This window comes from Mastigoproctus giganteus, chromosome 11, assembly GCF_048544385.1.
Source record: "Mastigoproctus giganteus isolate SK-2022 chromosome 11, ASM4854438v1, whole genome shotgun sequence".
In the NCBI taxonomy this organism is placed as follows: domain Eukaryota; kingdom Metazoa; phylum Arthropoda; class Arachnida; order Uropygi; family Thelyphonidae; genus Mastigoproctus; species Mastigoproctus giganteus.
This window is the reverse complement of record NC_143585.1, coordinates 143778380-143805254: the sequence shown is the minus strand read 5'-3', so window position 1 is coordinate 143805254 and position 26875 is coordinate 143778380. Positions and strand designations below refer to the sequence as shown.

Genomic DNA, 26875 nt, shown 5'->3' with positions numbered 1-26875 from the left:
CAAGTTCCAGTCAATATCTGGGAAGTTAAAATCCCCCATTATAAGACATTCTGATTTACTAGCCCACTCTATTTCTCTGTACAATTGTTCATTGTACTCATTCGAGTCATTAGGCCTATAACACACTCCTACTCTTATTTTTGCTTTCGCAGTGCTTATGTCACACCAAACTGAGATGTTGAATTCATTCAATTTGCAAAAAAGTACGAGGGGTTTCCGAAAAGTAAGACAACATTTTTTTTTTCTCTCGATGATATTTAATACAGTAATACAATGTTGAAATTACACACCAAGAAATAAGTGAACATGCGCTACTTCTCCACAAAATCTTCAGTTGTGTTGCTACTCTGGTCCCAACGATGGATCAGTTTATCAATACCAGTACTGAGGAAGTCCGTGCCCACCGCAGTAACCAACATCGCACCGCGTAATGAACTTCCTCATCCGTGGTGAAATGCTTTCCTGAAAACATTTTTGAGTTGACCGAACAAATGAAAGTCTGAAGGCGCTAACTCTGGGCTGTAGGAGGAATGTGACAGAGTTTCCCAACGATTACAGATCAACCACTCACGAGTGGTGTGGGCAGTGTGTGGAGTTGCGTTGTTGTGCAACAAAATCACGCCGCTTGTCAGGAATCCTGGTCGTTTGCGTCGAATGTTGGCTTTGTGTTTTTCCAACGTTGCACACTAAAGCTATGCATTGATTGTTCTTCCTTTCGGGAAGAAATCCACCAACAGAACGCCTTTACCAACCCAGAACACTGTGGCCATGACTTTTCCGACACTGGGAACAGTTTCGAATTTTTTGCGCACAGGAGATTGCGGATGTTTCCAGATCATAGAGCCTTGTTTGTTCTCCGGGGTAAAGTGATGAACCCAGGTCTCATCTGCTCTGACTATGAGAGCGAGAAAATAAAATCCTCTCCTTCGTCACTGTATCGGAACAGGTTCTCCAGACACATCCCCATGCGTTTTGCTTTGTCCTCCTCTGACAATTGTGTGGGCACCCAGTGGCAGCAGATCTTTCGAAAGCCAAGGACATCGTGAACAATTTCGTGAACAGTCGACTTACTCACGTTCACTATTTGTGCAATTTCAAGAATGATGCCCATAATGAGCGAAATGTTGTCTTCTGTCTTGCTCGATGAAGGTCTGCCCGCCGATGTCGATCTTCGATGTCAACACGCCCGCTTTAAATTCAATGCAACAAAAACACACTTGCTTCTTTGTCATCACCTTTTCGCTATACACAGCAACCAGTTCGCAGTGAATGTCACTTGGCGAAGATCCTTTTGCTTACAAAAAGCGAATAACTTCACGAACACCTGTTTTGGGCCACACTCGCACGGTAGCCGCCATTTTGCAACTGGGATCTGCTGTGAGGCGACACTGCTTTGGCGATCTTTTTTGAACGTTTCATTCCCTTTCACCATTATTAAGGAAAAAAATGTGTCACCTTCCTATCTAGATTCTGTCATTGAAAAACTATGCCCATCACAATCATTATAGCTACAAACGCCAATGTCAAGTCTCCATTATGGTTTAGTACCTCTACTGACCACAGAAGACGACAACTGGAGAACTTCATACTGGCACATAACCTGCACATCCTAAATAAATCCAACCAACCTCGTACCTTCTTCATAATAAATGGTGAGTCTATCATCAACCTTACTCTCACAACTGCAAACTTCACTAACAAAATATCAAACTGGGCTGTGATTGAGGATCTAACATGCAGTGACCACCGTGCAATTTCATTTAAACTAACCGCAAATTTACAAAATCGGAGGTTCCCTCCTCAAGACTTGAGAAGATTTGCTATAAAGCATATAAAATGGCCACTGTTCTCGGAATCAGTTAAACATAACTTCCGTGATGAAATTTTTAGTTTCATTCAATCAGCTTAATGCCGAAGGAATAAGTTTTCTACATCCAAACTGCCTTACTACGAGCAACTGAATGCTCAACTAAGAGAATAACTCCTAAGAAATCATCTGTTCTTTATCGAAAGACGTGTTCACAGGGCCAGGAAACTGAATCAAAGACGGTTTTCTTGGCCTCCTAATGAAGTACAAAGACTCAGAAAGGAATACCATAAAACATCAGTATAATCTCGAAATCTCAAAGCAAAAAATCGCTACCTGGCAGTCTTTCGTCTCCACTGTGGGAAACTCGACCCCTGGGGACTATTCTATAAACTTAGCAGAGATAAAGTGCCAACCAATGATATTTACAACTCCATATTGACTAATGACTCTAAAACCACGACCTGGCATGATACTGTCGCAATAATTCTGGATAAACTTTTCCCTGTGAATGATCAGTCAACAAACTCTCCCACCCAATCCATAACAAGAACCTTCAATCTTCAATACTCCTCCACTGTGGATACTGACCTGGATACTCCACTGTGAAATCCCTACAACGAAAAACATCTAGTAGAATCTGCCTCACACCTTGGAACAAGAGCTACTCAACAAGAGCTTCAAACAGCTTTAAATAAAAGCAATGTCCAAAAATGTCCTGGACCTGACTTGCTGGAGAATACTGTCATTAAGAAGTTCGGAGAAACTTGTCCTAACATCTTGTTAAATCTCTTCAACAAATGTCTTCTCTGTGGTACTTTTCCCCGTCTCTGGAAGAATGAACTAGTCAAACTATTAAGAAAACCCAACAAACCCCAGAGTCTTCCGCCCCTTTTTTCTCTCCTACCGAATTTGGGGAACTATACGAACGACTACTCTCCCCAAGAATCTATGATCTTTTCCAAGCTCAAGACATCTTTTCACCTCACCAGTATGGATTCGTTAAGGGCAAGACTTGTGAAGATGCACTTCTTGCATTAAAAATTACATCCAGAATTCCACATGAAAATATGAAATGGCCATCTTCATAGACTTCGAAGGTGCTTTTGACTCCCTCTGGTGAGAGAGCGCCTTCGCAAATCTTCGGAACATCTCGTGCTCCTCTCAGTTGTACCAAGCTATCCGAGCCTACTTTGATCAGAGATCTATACAGGTTACTTCAAAAACCTGCAGCATAACACGAGCTGTCAATAGAGGATGTCCTCAGGCCCCAGAACATCCCCAGAACAGAGGATGTTCTGGGGCCGCTCTTCTGGAACATTACACTAAATACATGGCTAACGAGACATTTTTATTTTGCTACTCCATTAGCATATGCTGATGACCTTGTCATTGTCTTCTCAGGCAACTCCAGGCAACAAATTCAAGAAAGGGCTTCTCCGGTCTTAAAGGATCTCATTAAATGGGCAACTGCCAACAAACTTAAAATATCTCCATCCAAAACCCGGCTCATGATCTTTAAAAGTCAACTAAATATCCATCGTCCTCCTATCTTGAAAATAGCTAACAAGCACTTAAAACATCTTGGTGTGATCATTGATGACAGACTCAATTTTACTCTCCACATAAACTACCTAATAGATAAAATCAAGAAATTTACTTTGGCTATTATTCGGATTACAAGAACTGACTGGGGGTTTGGACGCAGAGTTCTTCTCTTATATTACAAGGCAGTATTCATACCTATTGCAACCTATGCTGCTCCAGTTTGGTATGACAGAATTAAGAACGTCAAACTGAAATCAAAACTAATCTCCTTGAAAAGATCCGTGATTCTTACAATGCTCTGTGCCTGCAGAACTGTCTCAACTGATGCTCTGCAGGTCATAGCTGGAGTATTACCTCTGGACTGACTTGCACATTTTACATCGTGCCTTCTGCTACTTTCAAAAACATCAGACCTCCATGTAATTCCATTGTTTGTTTGTTTGTTGTTTGGTTTTTAGGAGCATTAGTAACTAAGGCCATATTGCTTCGAGATATGCGGTGGTCATTCCCTGACCATGTAATTCTATGGAACACAGAATGATGTCTTTGCAGAAACCAAAGCTGAAAAACCCAGATTTGGTCTGCATTAACAAAAATTTGGCAAGATCGTTGGAACACAACCCCTAAAGGCAGAACTACATATAAATTTATACCAGACGTCTCCTTTACTGCCAACAAGAAAAATTCCCTATGGTTCTCTCCAAACCTCTACACATCATTTATCATAACTGGACATGGCTCTTTTAACTCCAAACTCTTTCAGTAAATAAGCAATACCGATTCTTGCCTTTGTCCCCAACTGGAAGACTGGAACCACCTGCTCTATCACTGCCCTCTTTATGCTGACCTACGGAAATCCCTACAACGAAAAACATCTAGTAGAATCTGCCTCACACCTTGAAATCATACAACAATTTGCTTCTGATGTATTTGTTAGAAGAAAACTTCTGATGGCCAATCCCGCTTCAGCTTCACCTCCTACGGTACCTCTAGCACTTTAATAATGTCAGCCTCAACATTCAACAGTGAGAGGTGTCTTGCAAAGATAAAATATTGTCATCTTGAATAGCTCTTAGAAGATCACATAGATCTAGTTTTTTTTTTTTCTTTTTCTTTTTTTACTTTTATTCCCTCAGGCCTGGGCAACTCGAGGATTGCTGGCACTCACTGGTATTGCATTGCCTCCAGTGGGTACGGGATTTGTCCAATCTTAGACAATTCACTTTTATTTTTTTTATTTTTTTATTTCGTTTAATGTATTTTATTTATTTATTTTTGTGCAATTTTTTTTTCTTCTGTTTTCTTTAGCCCTACCGGCTAGAGAAAATAGAAGAAAGTCTGGGCAATTGTGGGTTTTTTATTTATTTTATTTATCTTTTTATTTTATTTTATATTTACAATCATTACTTATTTATTTTTTTTTCTTCTTGCTTTTATCTATAATTTTTTTATTTATTTTTTATTTTATATAATTTTACTTCACCTTCATTTTATTTATTTATCTATTTTATTAGTACTTTCTTGTTTTTTTTCTTTGTATCTATATATATATTTTTAATTATTTTATTTTATTTCTTTTTTTAATACTGTTTTATTTATTTTTTTCTACTCATCTATAAATTTTTATCTTAGTTTATTTTATTTTGTATCTAACTTATTTATTTTATTTATTATTATTATTATTATTTTTTTAAAATTATGATTTTATTTATTTATTTTTTCTCTATACTGGTACCCTAAGTTTGGGTAGCTGTGGGTACGGGATTTGCTGCACGCACTGGTATAGCACTATCTCCGGTGGATGCGGGACTTATTATTATTGTTGCTCTTATATTATTTCTCCCTGATTGGGGGATTCCACTCTGTGACGGGTACTGCCACCAAGTACACAGGGTGGTTGTAATGTCTGGTGTTACTGTCGGTAGAGGAAATATCTGACTGTCCTACAGATGTTCAGGATTGCGACTTTCTGGAGTTCCTTGTAGGTGTTCTCTGGGAGACCTATTGCTGCTAGGCTGCTATGTAGAGTCTTTGGTACCATACCGGTGGTTGACACGATGATTGGGATGGTTGATACTTCTTCCATATGCCTCATCTCCTTGATCTCATGTCTCAGATTCGTGTACTTCCTATTTTTTTCTTCATGGGTTTTGGCACCGCTATGTCAATCAGGTAGGTAGCCTTTTCCATCTTGTCCACAAGGGTTATGTCCAGTCTGTTGTGCGGGATCGTCTTATCCGTTATTATGGCGCGGTCCCAGTACAGCTTGTGGGTTCGGGTTTCTAGTACTGCTTGGGGTTCGTACTTGTAGTATGGTACACTTTCTTTGGTCAAATGGTATTATTATTATTATTATTATTATTATTATTATTATTATTATTATTATTATTATTATTATTAGCTATATGATGCAAGGAAGCCTGAGGCTTATGCTGCACTAGCCAAAAAAAAAAAAAAAAAAAAATTCTGAATTACCCTGAGAGAGAGAGAGAGAGAGAGAGAGAGAGAGAGAGAGAGAAGTAGAATGGAATCATCAAGAAAGAGAAGAATGATGATATCCAGCTCAGAACCCTGGGTGTACCAAGCCCATACTCACCAGATGTGAGCCCCTGGGGTTCTTCGCCCCCCCCCCTTCAGGACAGACAAAGATTATAATGGTCTATCTCCACTTGGCTAAGGCCATATCTAGTTGTGGCCCACCTCCTGGTGCAGACGGGTACCGGGCACGCTTTCCAGGAGATAGCCTGCCCGGTGGCAAAGAGGCCAGAAACAACACAACAACACATAATATACGCAAACATAAGACTACACGTTTCTGCTCGCTATACAGAGTTTTGTATCATCAAAGAGTAACATGGCGGAGATAAACTTATGTTCCTGAGCCGCTGTACAGAAGATACTATACAATACAATTACCTTATTTTTCGGAAATCCCTCTTAACTCGTGTCCAGTTAGCAAAGCATGCATTGGAAATTTGGTGCGAAACATTCTGTCCTCTGATATGGTACTCCTCTAGCATTGGGGAACATCTCACTGACCCCTCAGCAGAGATGGGGGTACTCCTGGTGCCGTCAGACAATTGCCACGCTGACTCCTTCGATGACTCATCCTACTGCTCTTGCGATATGGTCAATAGTTCTTCCCAAATTCTCATTTTTCCGACGGCAATCATTTAGAAAATTAATTTCAATTCCAAGTATCTCATCCGAATATCGTCGTCGAATGGGGAAAATATATGCTTTTGCATACTAAGAGTAATTTGTTAGCCTTCCAGAGATAACTGGCAGTGCTTCAGTTGAACCTATTCGACATGTCCACACAAGTGTCAATGGTATCATTTGTTGGATTGAAAGAAAATTTCTAACATTGTGTTTGCGGAGCACCATGATACTCATGGTGGAGCCCCATATATCACTGTCGAGAGAAAGATGTAGTCATATCTTATAGCAGCTCCAACTTTTTCCTTTGGTTCCCCATTCCACTCTACCGATTCTTGAAACCAATAATACCATAATTTCCTGTAATAATTATGGGACGCAATAATTTTGCATCCCATAATTAATATGGGATGCAAAATTCAACCCTCTGCCAAGCTGCACACCCATATAATTACCCTGAGAGAGAGAGAGAGAGAGAGAAGAGAGAGAGAGAGAGAGAGAGAGAGAGAGAGAGAGAGAGAGAAGTAGAATGGAATCACCAAGAAAGAGAAGAATGATGATGCTGAATTATATGGGTGTGCTGCCAAGCTGCACACCCATATAATTCAAAGTGATAACAGACAGGAGGATCACATTGTTCATTTGTACAAGCAATGGTCTATTTACTACCAAAATCATCTTCAAAAGCAAAATTTTTATTTTCGTTCCTGATACCATTAACCTGTACAATTTACACCACTTACTTAGCTCACCCATTACGTAATTCAATCTGTCCTCCAACTGGGCTCTTGAATTCCCATTGCCAATATCATTAAATCATCTGCAAGGCCTATCGTATTCACGTGGATATCTGTGATGTAGCCATCTTCCAGCACCAGAAATGATGAATTAGCCATCTTCCACATGACTTGCCCAACGACGGGTCTTTTCGAGCCTTCCTTAATCACTTGACGAGTTAACGAGCCGCAAGAGAACCTAACAGTGATAGTTATATTCCTGAAATAATCTTTAACTGCATTATAAATTTTTGAAGAAAAAGTCAGAACGCCATGAGAACAGTTCCCCAGTTATTTCCCAGTTCAATATGATGCAGTTTCACTAACTTGTTTGTTTAGTGAATCTATCTCCGCAGTTTGTGGCTTTAGCCCAAAAAATTTTCTAAGTCTATACCAGAGGTTCCTAAACTACGGCCAGCGGGTCGGATCTGGTCCACGAAAGAATTTTATCCGGCCCGCGATATTTGAATTAAATCGTAAAAATTAATGTTTATATTAGATCACAATAAAATTTAGGAAAAAACACATTTTACAGGCGCCAACGGTGTTGACGCCTTTGTGTCGTGAGCTTAGTTTTGTTAGATATTAATTCTGTTATTTCCACTCAAAGCTATTCTTTGAAACATCGTTAAAATAATCCGTTAATTTTGACCCTGTCATTAAATAGCAATTAGAGACATAATTAGGGATTTCCTAATCCCTTGCCAGCCTGCACACCAACCCTGATGGTCAAAGTGTGGGAGCAGAGTTACCCTAGGTTTTCACTACACAAGAATCCCGGATTCAGGATAAAACCTGCACCAGCAGCATGGTCTGATGATTGGTATCGGTAAGATCCTGAACCAGCCTGCACATGAACTCTGCACATGAATGAGCAGTGATCATTCATGTATTAGGAATTTGCAGATAAAAGAACCACTAGGTGGCAGTGATCACAGTGTACTGACGTGGGATTTACTTAAAGATTTAATTACCATCAGGGGTAAAGGAAAGGGTTTTTGCTTCCGTAAAGGCGAGTACAGTGGTCTCCGACAGTTTTTAAATTCTGTACAGTGGAATCAACCGATGATGTTACCAATAGTAAATTCTAAGTGGGAAGCATTCAAGGAATTAATCGTGGATGCTACTAAAAGTTTCATACCTATTAAGAAATATTGTTCAAGGTTTAGGCCTAAATGGTTGTCAAATGAACTAATGAGGCTCGTAACAGAGAAGAAAAATGCATGGGATGCATATAAATTAACACGTGACACAGAAGCCTATGATAGCTACAAGTTGATCTGTAACCAAGTTACAAAGGAGGTTAGGCAGGCGAAGGCAGATTACGAGAAATCCTTGGCAAAAGTTGCTAAGAAAAATAGCAAGGATTTCTTTACTTATATAAACTCTAAAAGGAAGGGGATGAATCTGATTGGTCCACTTGATATCGATGATTCGACTGTTGATGATCCTGCTCAGATAGCAAACAAACTGAATGAGTATTTTGCATCTACATTCACACATGAGAAATTATTAAGGATTGAAAATGGCAGAAGGTTATCAAATTGTAGCAGGATACTTAATGATTTTGTAATAACTGAGAGCAAAGTGGAAGAGAAACTGTTGAAGTTAAACGTAAGAAAAGCACCTGGGGTGGATGGGATCTATCCAGTTATATTAAAGGAGGCGGCAAAGCAACTAAGCAAACCCTTAGCCATAATTATGAGAGCATCCTTGGACTGAGGGGAGGTTCCCACGGACTGGAGATGTGCAAATGTATCCCCAATTCACAAAGGGGGATCGAAGGATGACACGGGTAATTACAGACCAGTTAGTTATCTTCTGTTCCGGGTAAAATAATGGAGTCGCTCGTTAAAGATGCATTGCAGGATCGTCTAGACAAGACTGCAGCAATAATTCAGACACAGCATGGGTTTGTTAAGGGAAAGTCTTGTCTGACAAATTTGATAGGATATTATGATGTGGTTACAAAGGAACTGGATGCAAAAAATAATTTTGATATCATACAAATTTGTATATTTGGATTTCAGGAAAGCTTTTGACACTGTCGTGCATGGAAGACTATTGTACAAATTGGAGCAGAATGGTATTAAGGGTAAGTTGCTACAATGGATAAAAGGATGGTTAAGTGGGAGAAGACAGAGGGTGGTAATCAATGGGTGCTGCTCTTCTTGGACTAATGTTATTAGTGGAGTCCCACAGGGTTTGGTGTTGGGTCCACTGTTGTTTTGTATATTTATCAATGATATTGATGAAGGTATATCAGGCTTAGTGTCGAAGTTTGCAGATGATACAAAGTTGGCAGGGTTGTTAATGACAGTAATGGCAGTGTGCTACTGCAACAGGATCTAGATAATTTGAGCAGATGAGCTAAGAAATGGCAACTGAAGTTTAACCTTGACAAATGCAAAGTACTGCATATGGGTAGAAGTAATCCCAGAGAAACGTACAAACTGTGTGGTACTACACTTAAGGTGGTAGAAAAAGAAAAAGACCTGGGAGTAATTGTGCAGTCAGATATGAAGTTTTCTGAGCAATGCAGACAGGCTGCCAGAGCAGGTCATGGGGTTTTGTCAATGATATATAGGAATTTTGCTAGCAGGGAAAAGGAGGTGATTATCCCGCTCTAAAAGGCAATGGTCAGGCCACGCCTTGAGTACAGCGTACAGGTCTGGAGGCCTCATTTTAGTAAGGATGTAGATTTACTTGAGCGTGTACAGAGAAGGGCAACAAGATTGGTGAGGGGAATGAAGGGATCCTCTTATCAAGAGAGGCTTAAGTACTGCAAATTGCAGTGGCTGGAGATTAGGCACCTGCGCGGTGATCTGATTGAGGTGTATAAGGCCATGAATGGGTTCGGCACGCTGAATTCTGATGGGATCCTTCCATTTGTTCAGATTGCGAACCTAAGGGGGCATAAATTCAAATTAAGAAAAGACAGATGTAGAAAAGATGTGTGGAAATTTGCCTTTAGCCAGCGGGTGGTTAATTGCTGGAACAAACTTCCATCTGTCGTAGTGGAAGTTGATAGGTTGAATAAATTTAAGTAGGAACTGGACAGGCATTTGGAGGGAATGGTGTGATTTTTTTTTTTTTTTTTTTGGCTGATGCTGCATAAGCTCATATATTTGCTTTCTTGCATCACATGCCACTACTACTATTATTACTATTACTATGTTCAGAGTATGGGAGAAAAGGTCACCCCTGGCTTCTACCATCCAAGGATAAAAACATGACACTGTCCTATTGGTTAATGGAGTTAATCAGTCTGCTATAAATTATGTTTGAACTTTTTCAAAATCCGTTTGACGTATCCGTCAAAGATGTTGATGAGAATTTGCATTCAGAGTTGGTAGATCTTCAATCTAATGATGCACTGAAGACAATATTTAAAAATGAATTTTTTTTTAATTAAATTTTATTCAACATTATCCCAGTCAGATTATCCAAAAATTAAAAATTTTGCAAGTAACATTACATCCGTTTTCGGAAGTACGTGTATATGTGAGCAGACCTTTTCAAAAATGAAAAAAAAAACATACGATCACGTCTAAATGACCTGCATTTTCATGACTTTTTAAGGATTGGAACTAATACTTTAAAACCCGATATCACCAAAAGTAGTCCCGCTCTGCAACTACATGCATCGCATTAATTATAATTTTGATGTATTTTTGTGATTAATATAATAAATAAGCAATAATTAAAATTTGATATTAACAAACTGGTACATTTTATATTACATATCCATCGATTTATTTTTGAATCTGTAGATATAGGTATGTATAAATTTTGTTTCCCTGCATAACGTTAAACTTATGCAGAGAATGCAGTGTTTAGTAATTAGGAATTATTTCCGGCCCTCCAAATATTCATATGTGGCCCGCTTCCTCTAAAAGTTTGGGGACTAAGAGAATCTCTGGGATAAACTGGATCATTCGATGCATGTGGGGGGAGACTGCCCAAAAATTAAATAAAAAAAAAAAAGAAAAAAAAAACAGAGCTAAACCGGTCGCCCATTTGGCTACCGAATGGCGGAAAATATCGGACATTTATAGAAAACTGGTGGAGAGTGTTTCTCGGAGACTAGAGGCTGTCATAAAGGATAAAGGTTTCAGCATACGTTATTAGCTTCCTAAATAAAGCTTATTTGTTGAAATATGGTGTATTCTTCAGTGTTCTTTGTGGATATTAATGGTTGGGCAATGTATGTATGTATTATGCGAAATTTAATAAACACTGCAATACTCATTACAAACCATTGGATAAAAAATTAGTCTCCTGGTAACTCTTAGTAATGTCTCTTCATGAATATTTGTTAGTAAGGAATCAGCTTGACCCTCCCTCAAATATTTTATATCAATATTAAGCCACTCTAAAAAAAAAAAAAAAATCGGCAATAATTCGTTTAGATTTGGTGGATGTGCGTTTGTTTATCCCCAAAGCAACTGAGGTTATGTGGTATTAGTATTCCGTGCCTGAATTTTGCGTGTAGCCTGATTCATCTTGGATATTTAATAGCATCATTGACCATTATAAACCCTTATTACTGCTCTTATATATTCAGCTATTTTTCTAGCGGGATATCTTTGAGACCTGTCAAATGCTATCCCTCCATTTTGCCACTCACTAATATCGTTTCTGTGTCTCATATTTCGTGGTGGAAACCCTTGCCTCTTTCAGTTACCGTTGCCATACTAAAGAGAGAAAACGAGTTAACCTTATAGTTCCGTAAGCAAAGCATAGAATATACATGTGATCAATATGTCACATATCCTATATACACAAATACGTTCGGTATCTATATATGCCCACAGTACCTGTCAAGAAATACTTATACGTCCTCGTGGCTAGCACAGTTGATATAATCACCGACCTAACCCACACCGGATGGAAAACACCTGAGTTAGTCGGTTTCAGGCGAGGTTAAGGGGATTTTTCGTCCAGCAAACAGCAACTTGACCACAGAACACACGCAATGTGCGAACACATTACAGACGGCGCAGCGTGGACTAATTTGCTGATGCGACTTAAATTCTACAACAAGTGCTTACACGCGCATCCACGGTATACTCCACTTTTGTTTACAAATGCCTGATGCGACAATAATACGATTTTCGCGATGGCAATGGCCAACTTCTATGATTGCCTTCATGCATTAGTTCTGTGATTGGACGCAAATACGTTATTATTTATAGCATTGAGAACGAGGCTGAAGTCTAGTCGATTATTGCAGGAAGGTTACAATGTTGGTGAATGAAAAGGTTGGAGTGCGGCATAGTATGTACATTTCAGTAACCCACCTAGTTTCTTAAATTTTATTTATAACTTTGTGAATTATTAAGGTATTTATTTTAGTGTCTTTCTACTTATGCTAATATATTTTAAAAAATTAGTACGTTTTTCTTAATTCTGTTATTACGACATTGCGCAGACAGTTGAAGTCCTTAACCTTCGACAGCTGGCATAGCATCTGACAGACGCCACTTTTATTATTATTAACTGTTTTATTTTTGTTTGTTTTTAATACGAAAATGAAATAAACTCTTCCCATGTACTACTATTCCATCAATATTCTCTAATTCGGCATACTGTATTTTCTGTTTTGATTTCGAGACATTAAATTTTGGTTTGGCAACTTACCAGTTGCCGAGCGAGCCATAGCATCTGCCTTTCTAATAGTCAATGTCCCCTCCCCATTTTCACGTAGTGTCCATGAGACGCCAACGACAGGTGTTAATGCTTTGATCTCTGGCTAAACTCTAACAAAAATAAACGTTCACGTTGCAAATGAGACACTCTATGCGCGCGTCTGAGTTTCGATTTGGGGGGAAGGGGGTCAATGACCTTAAATTCCAAAAAAGGATAAAAATATTATTATTATTGGTTTCTTGCATTTATTTTCGTTCGATATTTTTTAATTGGGCTTTCGAAATCAGTATTAACAGATCACCGTTTTCAATTCAGTGAAAAAAGCTAAAATTATTATTTTTTTAATAATTAAAACAAAACGGGGGGATTTATTTGATGCCATGAGAGTTCCCTTGTTTCAGATGAGGGTGTGAATGAATGATGATTAATTAGGCTCAGTATATTGTGTATGTAAATTAAGCAGCATATTCTGTAGTTCGTTTGACTGTCTTGTAAATGAAATTCTGGGAAGAAAAACAATGCTCAGAACATTGACTAACTTGGCTGCCATGTGATAAGAAAAAAAGCAGCCTATAAGAATTTCACTAGAGATAGGATTTAACTAAGGCCTTTTCCACATAGTGTTGAGTGATGTGTCATGTTACCACAACTGCACACAACACAACACAAGGGAGTTATCTTTTTGCTTTGACCTCAGTCATACAATTAATATATCGGTGGGTCTGGCATCATTTCAGATGTGGAGAGTCTGGATTTGATTATTTGCTGTGATTAAAGAGAGGATGGGACAATGTAAAAAGGAGAATCACTGGATATAATGTGCCTTTCTGACACAGAAGAGGAACAAAAATTTTGCTAAATATTAGCATTAGCATTAGTAGAGGCATATGATGCAAGAAAGCAAGCTTATTCAGCATCAGCCACAAAAAAAAAAAAAAAAACCTTCCACTTCACCCCTTCGTTCGAAATACCTGTCCAATTGAGCCTTAAATGTATTTAGGCTATCAACTTCCACAACAAGGAATGGAAGTCTGTTCCACCAACCAACTACCCGCTGGCTAAAGGAAAATTTCCACACGTCTATCCTACATCTGTCGTTCCTCAATTTGAATTTATGCCCTCTCAGGTGATTATTCTGAGCAAGAGGAAGAATCCCATCAGCATTGAGCATGCTCAAACCATTCAAGGATTTATACACCACTATCAGATCACCTCGCTGGTGCCTAGTCTCCAGACACTGTAATTTGCAAAACTTAAGCCTTTCTTCGTAAGAGCACCCCTTTGTTCCATTCACTAATCTTGTTGCCCTTCTCTATACTCATTCCAGCAGCTCCACACCCTTCTTGAAATGAGGCCTCCAGACCTGTATACAGTACTCTGGGTGTGGCCTGACAATTGCCTTATACAAGGGAATAATCACCTCCTTATCCGTGCTAGAAAAATTCCTATATATCATTGACAATATGCCATGAGCTACTCTTGCAGCCCATCTGCACTGCTTAGAGAACTTCATATCTGCCTGCACAACCACCCCCAGGTCCCTTTCATTCTCTACCACTGTCAGTGTAGTACCACAGAGTTGATACGTTGCTCTGGGGTTCTGTTTCCCATATGTAGTACTTTACATTTGTCAATGTTAAACTTCATTTGCCACCTCTCAGCCCATCTGCTCAACCTTTCCAGATCCTGTTGCAGCAGCAGCATAGTGACAGTAGTGTCCTTGACAACACTGCCAACCTGCATATTGTCTGCAAACTTGGACATTGAGCTTGATATTCCATCATCAATGTCATTTATAAATACAGAAAACAATAATGGACCCAACACTGAACCCTGAGGGACTCCACTAATAACATTAGTTCACGATGAGCAGTGTCCATTGACTACCACTCTGTCTTCTCCCTCTCAACCATCCCTTTATCCATTGCAGCAATTTGCCTCCAATGCCACACTGCTCCAATTTGTGCAGCAGTCTTCCATGTGCAACAGTATCAAAAACCTTTCTAAGATCCAAGTATATAATATCAAAGTTATTCCCTACATCCAGTTCTTTTGTGACTGTATCACAGTATCCAATCAAATTGGTCAAGCAAGACTTCCCCTTAACAAAACCATGCTGTGTCTGAGCTATAACAAAAGTCTTGTTTAGATGATCCTGCAGTGTTTCTTTAACCAGTGCCTCTATTAATTTTCCTGGAACAAAAGTTCAACTCACAGCTCTATAATTACTTGTGTCAGCCTTTGATCCTCCTTTGTGAATTGGGGTCACATTTGTACATCTCCAGTCTGTGGGTACCTCCCCTGAGTCCAAGGAAGCTCTCATAATTATGGCTAAGGGTTTGCTTACTTCCTTTGCTGCCTCCTTTAATATAACTGGATAGATCCCATGCACCCCACGTGCCTTTCTTGTTAAATACACCTCTGGCATCCCCCTCGCTGAATAACTCCTCATGTGTGAATGTCGATGCAAAATATTCATTTAGTTTGTTAGCTACATGAGCAGGATCATCATCAGTTGACCCATCGATATCAAGTGGACCAATCTGATTCATCCCCTTCCTTCTAGAGTTTACGTAAGTAAAGAACTCTGCTGTTTTTCTTTGCGTCCCTTGCCAAAGATTTCTTGTAATCTACCTTCACCTGCCTAACCTCCTTTGTAACTTGGTTACAGATCAACTTGTATCTATCATAGGCTTCTGTGTCACATATTAATTTATATGTATCCCATGCATTTTTCTTCTCTGCCATATGTCTCATGAGTTCACCTGACATCCATTTAGGCCTAAACTTTGAACAATATTTCTTAGTTGGTATGTAAAGCCTAGTAGATTCCAAGATAAGTTCTTTGAATGCTTCTCATTTTGAATTTGCTGTTGGTAACATCATCAGTTGGTCCCACTGTATAGAATTTAAATACTGTCTCAGACCATCGTAGTCACCTTTACGAAAACAATAACCCTTCCCTTTACCCCTGATGGTAGTTACCTCTGAGTAAATCCCCTTTCAGCACACTGTGATCACTGTCACCTAGTCGTTCATTTATCTGCAGATTCTTAATGCATGAAGAATCACTAATGATAATCAAATCAAGAGTATTACTCCCTCTAGTTGCCTCCCGAACATGCTGATGTAGAAAACAATCATCCAATAAATCCACAAAAGCCTTGCTATTGTGTGAGTGACCAGCCCCCAAATTCCAGTCAATATCTGGGAAATTAAAATCCCCCATTATAAGACTCTCTGATTTACTGGCCCACTCTATTTCCTTGTACAGTTTCTTATTATACTCATCATTGTCATTAGGCCTATAGCACACTCCTACTCTCAATTTGGCACCTCCGTAGCCAGGTGGGAAGGAGCAGCAGTGCATACCACACGCTTCTTGATTAGACCGGGGTTCGAGCCTGTCACCACCAAATATGGAGGATGCGGAAAGGTCAGGGAATGACCACCGCATATTCCAGAGCAATATGGCCTTAGTTGCTAATGCTCCTAAAAACCAAACAACAACAACAATTACTCTCAATTTTGATCTCCCAGTGCTTATGCCACACAAACTGACTCGACACTGCACTGTCCAGCGATGTCGACTGGCTTCACTTCCTTGGATTTTATGTATTTCTTAACTAATAGCATAACCCCTCCTCTCTTCCTATCCTGTGTCTATCCTTTCTGTAGACATTATACTCTACAGAAATCAAGAGTATTACTTCCTCTATTTGCCTCCCAAACATGCTGATGTAGAAAACAATCATCCAATAAATCCACAAAAGCCTTGCTAGTGTGTGAGTGACCAACCCACAAATTCCAGTCAATATCTGGGAAATTAAAATCCCCCATTATAAGACTAATGGGTCTGATGTTTTTTTTTTTTTTTATTTATTATTTTATATTTACATCAAGTAGAATTTGACACTTCTCCCTGAGACAGTATGATGCACTGTGGGTAAGCACACATCAGAAATGTAAGTACTTGAAGAGGGAAAGCTATTTATAATGGTAGGAGATAATTAACAATCGTGATAATAATAGTATTACAAAAATACTCGGAAAGCCCTCTGTGACAGTTGTCATTTTGCAAGTCGTCACTCACTTGGAGATGGGAATGGAACTCAGGTGAGTTCCATTCCCATCTGACTGGAGGAATTTCAAATGTTGTCTTCAGTTGAGGCAGTAGATAACCAATTGATAGCAGAATAGGAGTTTCCTCTTCAAGTTTTTCTGGGTTTTAGAGGCTACAACAATATACAAATTTTAAACACACACACACTTGTACACCTATACTGTACAGTAGCACTATGTGATCTAAGTCGCTGATGTACCTAAAAGATAACAACAGCACTCTGGAGTAGTACCTAAATAATAAAAATAATTAACAAAAAAATAAAAATAATTTTAAAGATTTTTTTTTCTTGAATGAGAGTTACAAACTATGGAGTTAAAAATAAATTAGATCAATGCATGTACTTACTTGGAGAACTTCTAAAACTGTACCAAGAAGAGACCTAACTATATCACACTGAGGAACACTACTTATTGAAATGTCGGAAGTGCTTTAAATACTTTGGAATCTGTTAATATTGATTAGGAAACCAACCATTAGGAATAGGAGCAGGGTAGAGGGTAATGATGATGTGACTGCAATACTCTCAGACTCGTGTTGAGTTACTTTTAAAACTCATATTATAGCAATACTCTCTAACCCCATGGAAAACAGAATGAAAACTACAACTAATGAAGAATCTTCTGAACACAGAATTGAACATACTGCAAACCTGTGACTTTAGATATGTTTTCAGTTTACCTATCTAAAGTCACAGGTTTGCAGCATGTTGAATTCTGTGTTCAGAAGGTTCTTCATTAGTTGTAGTTTCCATTCTGTTTTCCATGGGGTTAGAGAATATTGCTATCATATGGGTTTTAAAAGTAACTCAACACAGGTCTGAGAGTATTGAGTTATTTATAAAACCCATATGATAGCAATACTCTCTAACCCCATGGAAAACAGAATGGAAACTACAACTAATGAAGAACCTTCTGAACACAGAATTCAACATGCTGCAAACCTGTGCCTTTAGATAGAGCTGACATTGATACAAACACTATTAAACTGAATGTAGGGAATTGTAAGAACCATTCTTACTTATATTTAGGATATTGAAATTTACCTTTTTTTTTAAAAAAATATCTAATGTTTAAAACAGACAAGCACTCAGCAGAATTTGCTTGCGCTGTGTACATTTCAATAGGGACCGGATTAGCGTAGCAGCAGGAGGGGGACTGGTCAAAAGGTAGTACGATAGGTAGGCCAGTTTTGATGCGGTTCTTGTTTACAGAATGTAGGGCTGTACCGAACTTACGGTAGTAGGGGACAAAAGAATGCCCACAGCCTAGAACGGTTTCGGACTCCATCAGAAAAAGAAGACCCGAGATCAGAGAGCACACAGTGTTCGAGTGGTAAACAAAGTACAAACGGCCAACTCGGAAGGCACTCTCAATAATTTCAAGGGTGGTAACTTGAAATAGAGCGTGACGGAAGAGGTAAATGGAAATGGTCATACCAAGGATAGTTCTTGAGATTGCTTAGTGCCTGGATGCTCTCATCACAAAGAAGGCAGTTTGACCTACCAGAATCTGGTTAAAAAAAAAGGGATAAGAAATGAGCGAATGAAAAAGAAGAGAATGATGGAGGACTACCAAATGATTGGACGAAAAATAAGGAAGGCAGTTTGAAACAAAAAGGTGATGCAGGGAGCAGACGATAGCGAGGGCCAGAAAACAGAGTTACGAAACCGGGAAGGAAAGGATCCGGGTGAGAGTCCCAGGGACAGGTGCAAGAGAGTGGTGGAAAGATATTTTGGGAGTGCGGGAAACGCGTACGGAAAGTCCGATCATGATAGTTTAGTGGGTAAAGATAATAGCGAAAAGTAGAATGACCTGGAGAAAGTCCTGAGTGTGGGAAGATCGATGTGGAGGCAGAAAAGAGCCGTAAGCCTAGCGGATCAGAGAAGAAATCTGAGAAGAGGCACCCATGAAAGACCGGAAGGACCAGAAATCAACTACTCTTCCAGGTAGAGTGGGAAGAAATCAAGTAAGTCAGTTTAGAGAATTTTACTAACGAGAACTGTGTTATAAAGAAATCCAAGGGAGAAAATTGGACAGGACAGTTTGAGAAGTATTGTAACATGATGACTACTATATTGTAAGGATAGGAATAAGATATGATAGAAATATAGAGAGAGAAAGAGAGTGAGTGAGTATGTTTCTTATCTGTGATTAGAGGTATTGGTTAGAAACTTAAAGAAATGTGTTAAAAGTAAAAGAGTTGGTATCATGAATTGTCTAATAGCTATTAACAGAGTGAATTGTATTCAGTAGAAATTTCCTCCATAGAGTATGTAAGAGAGAGTTAAAAATTATTGGAGTTATTCAATATATGTTGGAAAGGATATATATATATGACCATATAAAAGTGTATAGGACAGAATATTTAAGATTTTGTATTGAAAACATAGTGGAAGTTTATGAATTGTTTAAGAAGAGTGATTAAGGGAGGACACCATTTCATGTATAATAATAATTGTGTTGTAAAATTTTGATATCATGAATAATTTAGAATGTGTAAATAATTGTACAAATGGTAAATAAATCCTTGTTATGTTAATACCCCTTGTTTCGTCTTAATAGACTGACACCTCAGAGCTATAGTAAGTAATGAGAACTATCTAAACAAGGGAAGCTAGTATAAAGAGAAAAAATAATAAAATAAAATCCTCAGTACTTGGATCTTCTGATTAATAAACAAGATAAAATTAATGGGATTAATATATTATGCAGCAGATAGCATGTGGGCCTTGGAAGGGAAGTGAGGACCCTCCCCCCCATTTAAAGGAATAAAGAAATAAAACAACAGCCTTTGTGGCTCCAAGGTAAAGGGGGAAAGAAATAAGCAAGGGATAGATTAAAAATAGTTAAATAAATCATAGAGCTTGATAATACTGCCGTTCCCACAATTGGCAAGCCAGTTTGTTATTTTTATGAGAATAATCATTCATATTCCCCCCCCCCCCCACAGAATAATAAAAAATCTACTATAAAACTGATATTACTGGAAATTACTAAACCTGCTGTGCTGTGATGCAATCTGTTCTTTACAAAGTAGAATAGAAAGTAGCAAAAGAAAATAAAATTGGTTGGGATTGCAAAACCCGAGACCCCGGCAAGAGCCAAAATTAAATACAAATCGTATATCAAATGGTGATATATGATGACTACTATATTGTAACTAAGACTGAATTCACATAAAAAAAAAATGGAACCTACAAACTAATCTGAAATAACAGATAAACATCAATGAAAACAAGTTAACTAGTTGAAGGAAGCTTTCTGGATCTGCTTCTAAGTTCTATGGAATTTTCTGTTCTATGATTACTTCTGGAAATATGGCTTCATTTTCTGTGGAGGATTTAGTTAATCTATATGTTCTTCTAGGAGTTGCTGCATTTGGATGTGACTTCTGTTTATGTTTGGTTTGATATTATTTTTTAAACTGGAAGAACTATTGATTGAATTGTACCCTTAAATTTCTGTTGATGGAGGTGACCTTCCCTTATAATATTTTCTGCCGAATGAATCCTCCTTTGAATGTGTACCTTTGGCAAACCTGGTCAGTGAAGAGAACAGAAACTTAGGAAAATCTGAAAAATTTTTTCAATCTACAAAATTGAACATTCTTGGAATGCCCCTATATTCTCTTGGAAAATCTTATGTACAACTCTCTCATGTACATGCTCCTGTGTCCACACTCTGTGTGGTAGACTGGACCTCTGGGATTGGAGGACTCTGCTTGGTGTCTGATTAAATGTTGGGGTTTGCTCTTGAAAAGTATGTTGATATTCCTAATAGCTATTTTACATCTCTTGCCATCTGTTCCCTCATCCCAAATTGAAAAGCATAGTAATGTGGGTTTATAGTAATGGACAGATGAAAATGGAAAAGTTTTTTTTCTTTTTCTGATGCTGTATAAGCTTGCTTTCTAGCATCATTTGCCATTTCTAATTTCAAATGACAGATTCAGAATCTGATTATGTTCAAAAAGTAGGTAGCTAACAAAGTAAATGAATATTTTGCATCTACATTCGCACATCAGGAGTTATTCAGGGAGGGGAATGTCAGAGGTGTATTAAACTCTGGCAGTAAGCTAGATAATCTTGTAATAACTGAGAGTAAAGTAGAGGAGAAATTGTTGAAGATAAACATAAGAAAGGCACCTGAGGTGGATGAAATCTATCCAGTTCTATTAAAGGAGGCACCAAAGGAAGTAAGCAAACCCTTACCCATAATTATGAGAGCTTTTCTGAACTCGGGGGAGGTACCCATGGACTGGAGATGTGCAAATGTGACCCCAATTCACAAAGGAGGATCGAAGGCTGACACAAGTAATTATAGACCTGTGAGTTTAACATCTGTTCCAGGAAAATTAATGGAGGCACTGGTTAAAGAAGCATTGCAGGATCATCTAGACAAGACTTCAGTTACAGCTCGGACACAGCATGGGTTTGTTAAGGGGAAGTCTTGTCTGACTAATTTGATTGGATACTATGTGCAGTCACAAAGGAACTGGATGCAAAGAACAACTTTTATATCATATATAAAATCTTAGATCTTAGAAAAGCCTTTGATACTGTTGCACATGGAAGACTGCTGCACAAATTGGAGCAGTGTGGCATTGGAGGCAAATTGCCGCTATGGATTAAGGGATGGTTGAATGGGAGAAGACAGAGTGGTAATCAATGGACACTGCTCTTCGTGGACTAATGTTATTAGTGGAGTCCCTCAGGGTTCAGTGTTGGGTGCATTGTTGTTTTCTGTATTTATAAATGATATTGATAATGGCATATCAGGCTTAATGTCCAAATTTGCAGACGATACGAAGGTTGGCAGGGTTGTTAATGACACTGACAGTACGCTGCTGCAACAGGATCTAGAAAAGTTGAGCAGATGGGCTGAGAGGTGGCAAATGAAGTTTAACATTGACAAATGTAAAGTACTACATATGGGAAGCAGTAAATCCAAAGTAACGTATCAAGTCTGTGGTACTACACTGACAGTGGTAGAGAATGAAAAGGACCTGGGGGTAATTGTGCAGGCAGATATGAAGTTTTCTGAGCCGTGCAGACGGTCTGAAAGAATAGCTCATGGTGTATTGTGAATGATATACAGGAATTTTTCTAGCAGGTATAAGGAGTGATTATCCCCTTGTATAAGGCAGTGGTCAGGTCACACCTTGAGTACTGTATACAGGTCTGGAGGCCTCATTTTAAGAAGGATGTAGAGCTGTTGGAACAAGTACAGAGAAGGGCAACAAGATTAGTGAATGGAACAAGGGTTTTTCTTATGAAGAAAGGCTTAAGTTTTGCAAATTACAGTGTTTGGAGACTAGGCACCTGCAAAGTGATCTGATTGAGGTGTATAAAGCTTTGAATGGTTTGAGCATGCTCAGTGCTGATGGGATCAATCTTCTTGCTCAGAATAATCGCCTGAGAGGGCATAAATCCAAATTGAGGAATACAGTTGCAGGATAGATGTGTGGAAGGTTGCCTTTAGCCAGTGGGGTAGTTGATTGATAGAACAGACTTCCATATTTTGTTGCGGAAGTTGATAGTCTAAAGAAATTTAAGGCTGAGCTGGACAGGTATTTGGAACGAATGGAGGGGTGAAATCAGAGTTGTTTTTTTTTTTTTTATATATTTTTTAAATTTATTTTATTATTATTTTTTTATTTTTATTTTTTGGCTGATGCTGCATAAGCATGCTTTCTTGCATCGTATGCCTATGCTAATGCTAAAAGTAACTGGTTTAGATGGTACTTGCTGTTCATGTTAGTGGGAGACTGGCCTTATAGCTGAAATAATGTTGTTGGGGTATAGTGCTTGCAATATAACCTGTATATTTACAGAACAAAAGTAACAGTCATTAATGATTTTTTTTTTTTAATAAATAATATTGATGATGGTATATCAAGCTTAATGTCCAAGTTTTCAGATGATACAAAGGTTGGCAGAGTTGTTAAGGACACTACTGACGCTATGCTGCTGCAACAGGATCTGGAAAGGTTGAGCAGATGGGCTGAGAGGTGGCAAATGAAGTTTAATGTTGACAAATGTAAAGTACTATATGGGAAACAGTAACTCCAGAGCAATGTATCAACTCTGTGACACTGACAGTGGTAGAGAATGAAAAGGACCTGGGGGTAATTGTGCAGGCAGATATGAAGTTTTCTGAGCAGTGCAGACGGGCTGCAAGAGTAGCTATGGCACCTCCGTAGCCAGGTGGGCAGGAGCAGCAGTGTGTAGCACACGCTTCTTGATTAGACCGGGGCCACCAAATACGAAGGATGCGGAAAGGTCAGGGAATGACCATCGCATATCCCTGGAGCAATATGGCCTTAGTCTTGTCAATGATATACAGGAATTTTTCTAGCAGGGATATGGAAGTGATTATTCCCTTGTATAAGGCAATGGTCAGGCCACACCTTGAGTACTGTATACAGGTCTGGAGGCCTCATTTCAAGAAGGATGTAGAGTTTCTGGAACGAGTACATAGAAGGGCAACAAGATTAGTGAATGGAACAAAGGATTGCTGTTACGAAGAAAGGCTTAAGTTTTGCAAATTACAGTGTCTGAAAACTAGGCATCGGCAAGGTGATCTGATAGAGGTGTATAAAGCCTTGAATGGTTTGAGTATGCTCAATGCCGATGGGAGACTTCTTCTTGCTCAGAATAATCACCTGAGAGGGCATAAATTCAAAATGAGGAAAGACAGATGTAGGACAGATGTGGGAAATTTGTCTTTAGCCAGCGGGTAGTTGGTTGGTGGAACAGACTTCCATCCCTTGTCGTGGAAGTTGATAGCCTAAATAAATTTAAGACTCAGATGGACAGGTATTTCGAACAAACGGAGGGGTGAAGTGGAAGTGGGTTTTTTTTTTTTTTTTGGTTGATGCTGCATAAGCTTGCTTTCTTGCATCATATGCCTCTACTAATGCTAATGTTGTCAAGTTTACCTCCATATTGGAATGGGAAATGGCATGGCTTTCTCTTTGCCACATTTCCAGAATTCCAAGTCCCTCTACACATGTATAGCACACTTTTATGTGTGCCCAACTTTTATATTGGTCACCTAATTTAATTCCAAAATGACATACACATTTTTCCACAAATGATTTATATGCTTTGTTTCACCGCAATGTACAGTCAGACCTCTATATAATGAAATCGATTATTTGCTTGATAAAATTCATTAAACAGAAATTATATTATAAAAAAAGATGACCTTTTCAATAATGAAAAATACTATAATTCAACATTTAGAAATATAGTAAAAAATTGGAAATAAATCAGAAATAAGTAGGAATGAATAAATTTTCTATTTTTTAAAACAGTTAAATTTATTAATACCCACATATTAAGGAATGACTACTTACATGTTGTGCTCATTATATTAGCATACTTTTATGAATTATTTCTTAAAATATTTAATTATTTTTTGTTGCACTCTGGATTTTACTCTACAGCATTTGTAAAAATGTTCGCATTTGTTTAAACACTCATATATTTTCTGGCACATTTTCTTCACACTGAAGGCCTTGATGCAAAGTTTCAAATGCTGCCAACATATCATGTTTGGAAGGTTTAATATTGCCCTCATTTTCATCTGACTCATCATTGATGCTGTCACTAGTTCAAAATGTTGGAGTCACTCAGATATTCAGCTACTATCACATCATTACCAACTCCAAAAAATTCATCAAGAATAATTTCTCCAATGATCAAACCTCTCGCTTGGCATTCCCAAGATTACTCAATAAAAAAAAGGTAAACTGCAGCCATTATCAACCCACTGCAGGATGGAAGCCTCCTCAACAACTCATGCTGAGGGAAATGGACCATAATCTGCCACACTGGTCCAGTGTGGGTTAGCAGATCAACCGTATTTAGCAGTCAGGGGCTTGAACCCCGGTCTACTCAAAGAGCATGTGCTACTGCACTCCTGCTCCTGACCACTCAGCTACGGCGGCGCAATATCTTGAAGTAATTCATCCTTTTCATCACTATTAATTAGCATTTTAGCAAAACCTGCTTTTGTGAAACAATTCTGAATCATTGTTTCCATTACATCTTGACTTTACACTTTCACCAACTTTTGCAAATATGCACATTATTATTATTAGCCATATAGTGCAAGGAAGCCTGAGGTCTATGTTGCACCAGCCAAAATTTCCAAGTTGCTCTCAGAGAGAGAGAAACAATCAGTGCAATTTTTCTGTTTTCTTTTGTTATCTTTCTATCGAAATTTAAAATCCACTGTTCAGAAATTTCACTTGTCATTGAAAAATTTTTGTTGTAGTCCAATTTTCGCAAATATGTACATTATTATTATTATTAGCCATATAGTGCAAGGAAGCCTGAGGCTTATGCCGCACCAGCCAAAATTTCCAAGTTGCCTTGAGAGAGAGAGAGAGAGAGAGAGAGAGAGAGAGGAATCACCAAGAAAAAGAAGAATGATATTTTTTTTTTTGGTAGTTGTTGGCGCATCACTTCTGTGGTCATAATGCACCTCCCAAGGTGTTTTTGCAGTACTTTGATCCAAGCCTGAGGTGGGATTCGAACCCGCGACCTTTGGGTTGCTAGGCAGGCACTTTACCCACCTGGTTAGCCGGTCGGCGATGATATTCACAGAGATATAAAACAGAAATCTATAGGGTCGTTGGTTTCTATTCTCAGTATAATTTTTTTCAGTATGCTCCTTCAGTAGTGCATTTTGAAATTCTTGATAATGCCTTTGTTGATTGGCTGCAGTTTAAACAAAGTATTCGGAGGGAAGAAAACAAGCTTCACACTTGTAAGTTTTGAAATTACTGGGTAAAGGTGGGCAAGGCAGTTGTTGACAATCAGTGCAATTTTTCTGTTTTCTTTTGTTATCTTTCTATTGAAATTTAAAATCCACTGTTCAAAAATTTCACTTGTCATTTAAAATTTTTTGTTGTAGTCCAACTCTAATGACTTTACTCCTTTGAAACATCAAGGTTGTTTACTTTTTGCCTATTACCAAAAGCTTAAATTTTTCATTACCAGCCATATTTGCACCAACCAAAACTAATTGTTTCCTTACTATTTTAACCACCTAAACATTTATCACTTTTTAATAGTCAGTATCTTTTTTTACCAATTCAGCCTTAAATTTATTTAAGCTTCCAACTTCCACAGAAATAGATGGAAGTCTGTTCCAGCAATCAACTACCCGCTGGCTAAAGGTCAACTTCTGCACATCTATTCTACAGCTGTCTTTCCTCAATTTGAATCTATGCTCCCTCAGATTCTTAATCTGAGCAAGCAGAAGTATCCCATCATCATTGAGCCTGCTGAAACCATTCAAGGCCTTATACACCTCAATCAGATCACCTCACAGGTGCCTAATCCCCAGAAGCTGCAACTTGCAGAACTTAAGCCTTTCTTCGTAAGTGCACCCCTTTGTTCTTCTCATCAGTCTTATTGCCCTTCTTTGTACTTGTTCTAGCAACTCTACATCCTTTCAAAAATGAGGCCTCCAGACCTGTAAACAGTACTCAAGGAGTGGCCTGACCATTGCCTAGTACAAAGGTATAATCACCTCCTTGTCTCTGCTAGCAAAATTCCTATATATCATTGACAAGACTCCATGACATGCTCTGGCAGCCCATCAGCACTGCTCAGAGAACTTTATATCTGACTTCACAATTACCCCCAGGTCTTTTTCATTCTCCACTTCCCTGAGCGTAGTACCACACAGTATGTTTCTCTTGGGTTACTGCTACCCATATGCAGTACTTTGCAATTGTCAATGTTAAACTTCAGTTGCCACTTCTCAGCCCATCTGCCTAACCTTTTAGATC

General features: G+C 38.6%; 1 protein-coding gene across 1 annotated transcript in view; it reads left to right on the top strand.

The window, feature by feature from the left end:
• Positions 1-12524: 12524 nt before the first annotated feature.
• The window catches only part of LOC150078492 (transcriptional regulator protein Pur-beta-like), a 247945-nt gene continuing 233594 nt past the window's right edge, over positions 12525-26875 (top strand). The window contains exon 1 of the mRNA XM_090384653.1: positions 12525-12635. The gene's annotated coding sequence lies outside the window, so the exon portion shown is untranslated. The remainder of the gene's footprint in view (positions 12636-26875) is intronic.